The sequence below is a fragment of the Pygocentrus nattereri genome, chromosome 18 (assembly GCF_015220715.1).
Source record: "Pygocentrus nattereri isolate fPygNat1 chromosome 18, fPygNat1.pri, whole genome shotgun sequence".
Classification (NCBI taxonomy): Eukaryota; Metazoa; Chordata; class Actinopteri; order Characiformes; family Serrasalmidae; genus Pygocentrus; species Pygocentrus nattereri.
Genome location: NC_051228.1, coordinates 17,705,619 through 17,712,192, shown reverse-complemented (window position 1 = coordinate 17,712,192; position 6,574 = coordinate 17,705,619). Strand labels below are relative to the sequence as shown.

The 6,574-nt window shown below is 43.3% G+C and overlaps 1 long non-coding RNA gene across 1 annotated transcript; it reads right to left on the bottom strand.

Annotated features, from left to right (window-relative positions):
- Positions 1-215: 215 nt before the first annotated feature.
- Positions 216-2,283, bottom strand: LOC119265955. Its single transcript, XR_005131787.1, has 3 exons — positions 2,228-2,283; positions 364-419; positions 216-250 (listed from the first exon to the last, which is right to left on the bottom strand). It is a non-coding gene; the product is annotated as an uncharacterized LOC119265955 (long non-coding RNA).
- Between the last annotated feature and the right edge of the window lie 4,291 nt (positions 2,284-6,574).

Below are 6,574 nucleotides of genomic sequence, written 5' to 3'. Positions count from 1 at the left end.
AACGTGGCTGTGAGAAGGTGTAAGCAAACATCCTGTTTGCTCTGTGCAAAGCTTGGCAGGGCTGCTACAGGGACAGAGGAGAATCAAGTGTTTAGGGGCGACTGCAGTACTAATCAGATATTAGTGGGAAAAAATCTTTCTTTGCATTTAATCTGTGAGAAGAGCAGAATTTTACCTCAAATCTCACCAGCGCTACACAAGAAAGGGGTGGAATTAAGACCTCCTGCTGCCAGCTGAGCACAGAAACCTCCTACAGCAGAGACCAATACATGGTTAATACAGGGACACTGGTGTAGTCAAGTATGAATGAACTTCATCTTCATGATCTTTAGCCATTTCAAACTGATAAGTAAGAAAGACCACCTGTGGCACGGGGGCACAGCCTGAAGGTAAGATGGCCAGCTTGTGTTCCTCCGTTCCTGAGGAAAAGAGTTTAAATAGTAACTGGCATGTTCAGGATCCTGAAGGGCTTTACAGTGTAAAGAGTATCTGCAGCACTGCTCAAAAACTCTCCTGAATGAAGGGCAGCTGAAGGGTCACTATGAGCTGACCGTTTGTTACTCTGGGGTCAAATTACAGAAACATCTTAACATTGAAATCTTATCTGTTTAGTATCCATGACAACTTCAGTTAGGACTGACTTTAGGACAAAACCTATTCCAGGACAACAGTTCATGATCTTATCCTAACTCCAGATCAGAAAACAGTATCACAGAAACATCCTGACTAGACAAATTTTCTTTCCCCCAAAAATACTGTCCCAACTTTAGGACAAAGCCAGTGTTACTCAATAGAGCCCACTGTTGGCCCACTGATGGCAAAACTGGCAGCCCAATGGCTTTTTGCTCAGCGTTTTCCAGGTGGCCAAAGAGTGGTTAAACAGAGTAAAATGTTGTTTACTTTACTTTTTCACTCACAGTCCAATTATTTCTTTTCTTTACTCTTTCTTTCATTGTCCTCTGTAAATTAGTAAATCATTTTATTTTGATACAGTATCAGCAACAGTGTTGTCAACAAAATTATTTTATGTCTGGCCTAGTTATTAAAAATTTCCCCTGTAATATTTTTCTTGTTTTACCTTAAAAAATAAAAGCCTCCATGCATTTAAAATCAGTTTGTGGAGATAAAAACTAATTAGATGTTGTAAACAGGACAATAATCTGGGTGGTCTGAGGGTGGACCAGCAGTGGCTAACAGTCAACCAGGTGTTGACCATATCAAACCACTGGACCAATACATGCTTAGTATCTGGGCTGTGACAGGCAGCATAGTTCACTACTAATTACATTAATTCATTACATTTAATTCATGCTGCAAAATTGTGATTTGACTTTTGAGATGTTTTTGTTTTCATGAATGTGCGTGAATCCCAGACACTGCAGACTCGATCTACACCGTCTCCTCTTATGGACTTTGTGTGTTAATGTTGATGAAAACTCGCCTAATAAGATATTTCAGTGATGGTGGTGAATAATGAGGAGACAGAGCTGGTCGAGTGTCTGTTTATTAGGAGGAACAACGTTAGCGCTGCTGGTTAAAAACGTCTGGGAAACAGAAACTGACACCGCTCTGATAAACAGCGCCAAGCGCTTTCACTACATTCACAACTTCCAGTTTATCACACTTTAGTTTGGACCTTTTCACACCAGTAACTGCAGCTATCAGACAAACTGACTGACATTTTTCACATTATTGTCACGAAGTCTTTACGTTCCGGCTGCGCACGTGTCGTCTGTTGCTAGGTAACACCAACTGATTAGCTTTAGGCTAAAGTTAGCTAACGTTACTGACACAAAACAAAAGTCAAATCTGTAAAATAAGTGAATAAGAGAGCAGAAAGCTGCAGTAGTTTGTCAGCTTCTCCGTTAAGTTTTAAATACCGGCTCGGTTCGGGCTGCTGAGTGTGAAAAACGGACATTAGTGAGCTCTTTCACTACTTAAGGTTACGGTGTGAATCAGATCACGTGATCCCTCCGAATCACCCAGTCTCGGCCTGTTAAAGTCTTCAACCAGTAACTTAAATAAAAAGTGCATTTTTTAAAAGTCTTCATCCCCAAAACCCCCTCAGACCTGTTTTACACTGAAACAGGCCGTCAGCTGTAGCTGCTGCAGCTCAGAACTCGCTGTCGGGACCAGCAGCACTAAGTTTCTCTCTCCGGCCGTTTTTCTACATCAGGTGTCTCTCTTAGCGCTCTATGCTAGCAGAAATATCCGCTCGCTAACTCACCGTCGCAGCCGTCCGTCTGGGTCGCTGCATGTTCGTCCCTCGTCGTCCGCTGTCCGTCCTGGATCCGCCGCCACCTGTAAAAAAGAAGAGCAGACGTTACAGCTGCTGCTGAGATGCCAGCGGCACAAAGAACCGCTGGCCGCAGCTGAGCGCCGAAGATGAACGCAGGAAGCTTCATCTTAAAGCAGAGTCCGGTGGTTCGTCGTGAGTGAGAGCTCAAGAGAAAGCAGCTTGATCGTTTGGGTGTCGGTGAACGACTTAACGATTTTAGACTTTCAGCCTCTTCGGGGTTCTATGGAACGTTCTTTCACCTTGGTAACGTTCTTTAGTTCAAAACATGTTTATGTTATGTGACAACAGTGTTTGTAACATACAGTCCATTATACTTCACATCTCAGCTCAGCTCAGTGAAGTCCCATCAGTGTCTTGATTTGTCACTAATTCAGCAGACACGTAGCACTGATCACGATGCAGTCTAAGGCAGATACGTTAACTACTCATTTACTGAGTTGAAGAGCTGCTTGTTGCCTAAACTTTTCACCAGCAGTGCATCTTTCTTAAATAACTGTCCCTATTTGAGGGTAATCTAAACCAATGAAGCTCATTCTACACATGTAAAAAAGGTCAGACTGGATAAAAAGAACAGTTTAAACTTCACATGAAACACTAACATATTAAAATGCTTGGACTCTTGTACAATAAAGGGAAACCCTGGATGGGTGTCAGTCACAAGCTGAACTTGATCAGGCTTTTTTGTCTTTGACACACTTTAACATCACCTGCAGAACCACCTCTTTGTAAAACACAGTTCTAGATTAATACAGTAGCTCTGTGTAAAGGTGTTTTATACTGCATTTACCGTAAAATAGCTCTACAAGTGGAATCAAATCAGAGCATAAACATGTTTATAAAACAGTTTAGTGGAACTGCATGGATATACACTGCTCAAAAAAATAAAGCAAACACTCAAATAACACATCCTAGATCTGAATAAATAAAATATTCTCATTGAATACTTTGTTCTGTACAAAGTTGAATGTGCTGACAACAAAATCATAAAAATCAATGGAAATCAAATTTATTAACCAATGGAGGCCTGGATTTGGAGTCACACAAAATTAAAGTGGGAAAACACTACAGGCTGATCCAACTTTGATGTAATGTTCTTAAAACAAGTCAAAATGAGGCTCAGTATTGTGTGTGGCCTCTACGTGTCTGTATGACCTCCCTACAACGCCCGGGCATGCTCCTGATTAGGTGGCGGATGGTCTCCTGAGGGATCTCCTCCCAGACCTGGACTAAAGCATCCGCCAACTCCTGGACAGTCTGTGGTGCAACGTGGCGTTGGTGGATGGAGTGAGACATGATGTCCCAGATGTGCTCAATCAGATTCAGGGCTGGGGAACGGGCAGGCCAGTCCATAGCTTCAATGCCTTCATCTTTCAGGAACTGCTGACACACTCCAGCCACATGCGGTCTAACATTGTCCTGCGTTAGGAGGAACCCAGGGCCAACCGCACCAGCATATGGTCTCACAAGGTGTCTGAGGATTTCATCTTGGTACCTAATGGCAGTCAGGCTACCTCTGGCGAGCACATGGAGGGCTGTGCAGCGCTCCAAAGAAATGCCACCCCACACCATTACTGACCCAATGCCAAACCAGTCATGCTGAAGGATGTTGCAGGCATCAGATCGCTCTCCACGGCGTCTCCAGACTCTCACATCTGTCACACGTGCTCAGTGTGAACCTGCTTTCATCTGTGAAGAGCACAGGGCGCCAGTGGCCAATTTGCCAATCCTGGTGTTTTCTGGAAAATGCCATGCGTCCTGCACGGTGTTGGGCTGTGAGCACAATCCCCATCTGTGGACGTCAGGCCCTCATACCATCCTCATGGAGTCGGTTTCTAACCATTTGTACAGACACATGCACATTTGTGGCCTGCTGGAGGTCATTTTGCAGGGCTCTGGCAGTGCTCCTCCTGTTCCTCCTTGCACAAAGGCGGACGTAGCGGTCCTGCTGCTGGGTTGTTGCCCTCCTACGACCTCCTTCACGTCTCCTGGTGTCCTGGCCTGTCTCCTGGTAGCGCCTCCAGCCTCTGAACACTACACTGACAGACACAGCAAACCTTCTTGCCACAGCTTGCATTGATGTGCCGTCCTGAATGAGCTGCACTACCTGAGCCACTTGTGTGAGTTGAATAGTCTCATGCTACCATGAGTGTGAATGCGCCACCAACATTCAAAAGTGACCAAAACATCAGCCAGAAAGCATAGGTACTGAGAAGTGGTCTGTGGTCCTGACCTGCAGAACCACTCCTTTATTGAGTGTGTCTTGCTAATTGCCAATCATTTCCACCTGTTGTCTATTCCTTCTGCACAACAGCTGTTTGTCAATCAGTGTTGCTTCCAAAGTGGACAGTTTGATTTCACAGAAGTTTGATTCACTTGGAGTTATATTGTGTTTTTTAAGTGTTCCCTTTATTTTTTTTGAGCAGTGTATTTACACATTTAATCTTAAACTGGAACTACATTGTCATCTGGATAATGTCCTCCTTTTCTGTACTATTCCTTCCTCAAACTCTGGGAGAATGTAATGCAGTGTTGTAAAACATCACTACACAGCTATGTAGCTTCACCACAGTCATGTCTCATCAGTTAGAAGTTGCATATAAAATTTTGATAAACCTACAAAAATGAGGTGTCATATGATGTAGAAAAATTAAGAAGACTTTTATTCTAACATGTTATTAAGAAAGAGTTGTGACCCAAAGGAGATCTCAAGTGACGTTTATGTTCAAAGCCAAGGTCAATGGCCCTTTCATGAGTACTGAAAAAACTTTTTTTGAGATTCAGTTTCTCAGTCAGGTGTTTTGTCCCCAGGAAAACCATAAAAATGCATTATAAGAACAAAGGTTTACATTGGTGTCAGGGATGGAGTACCGGGACAATTCCCGGTGGGCCACTCTGTGTGTGGGCCGGTCTGTGTGTGGAGAGCTAAAAATTGAACCAGATTTAAGTATTCTAATATCAAAATGTGAATTGGTCCACAGTGCATGGCCATTAGCCAACCACAGACAAGCCGCCAACCCCAGCCTAAAACGTAATCACAACAACTGTGAGCAGTTAAAAAAAAAACGAAAATCGAACCCATGTTAGTAATTAAGGCAAAATGGAGACAACGTCGAAAAAGCACAAAGGAGGGGCCGAAAAGGCATGAGATAAAAAAAAAAAAAGAAAAAACTAAAAAGAGACGCAGGAAAATGCATGAAACTGGATGAATTGCTCAGCTGTCGGACTGAGGACGAGCAAAATACAGAGGTAATGTCCAGAGTGCCTTTGCTTCGTCAGCTAGCTTGCTAACTATGTTTGCCCGTTCGTGCAGTCACGCATGAGAAGGCCCTGTCTCAAATGACGCCTATACCCTACCTAGAACACTACTTAAAAATGAAAAACATTTCAATAAACCGTCATTAGATGTTAAATATGGGGTTATATAAACTATTCCTGCATATAAGTGGCTTTTGATCAGACGTAATTTGCACTGTTTGGGTGGAGATTCTGCCATTTCTTGTCCAACATTGTTCATAGGGCAAAGGAAGTCATTTGAGACAGTACCATTAGTCTCTGATCCTCAAGGTGGACACGGAGAGTTTAATTTAGGAGATTAATCCATCCATCGTCATCTGCTTATCCGAGCCCGGGTCGTGTGGGCAGCAGCTGAAGCAAAAAGGCCCAGACCTCCCTCTCCCCCGCCACCCCTTCCTGCAGAAAAGATGTTTTCCTTGTAATAGGATGGTCATTCTAATTAACTTCAGTAGTTAGTTACATGGAAACTATGAATAGAAAAAATATTTAAATATAATGTGTTGACATCTACATTGTCCCTTAGGTTCAGGACAGTTCAGGGGATTCAGCTCTCACAGTCAGGCAAAGTGAAGAGAGAACTGCAGGAGAGGAGCCAGTTAGTGAGGTTGAGGAGAAAGATACACAAGAGGAGAGAGCAACAGAAGAGTCAGTCAGTGAGAAAAGAAAAGATGACACACATGACAGTGTACAAGAGAGTGAAAAAGAGATTAACTACTATACTCGCCCCACACTGGATAATTTGAATTTGTTCCTGGTATCATCCTCAACAAAAAGCAGCTTGCCCACTGGCAAAGAAAGTGTTCTGGTGCAAAGACGGCACCAGTTGAAAGTGGCTTACATACTGCCAGGAGAAGCATGCGCTGTATTGCTTTGTATGCATGGCATTCGGAAAGTCCACTGACAACAGCTGATTCATTACTGGCATGACAGATTGAAAGCATTTACATCAGCGCATAGAAGAGCATGAAAAAAGTTTCTTAC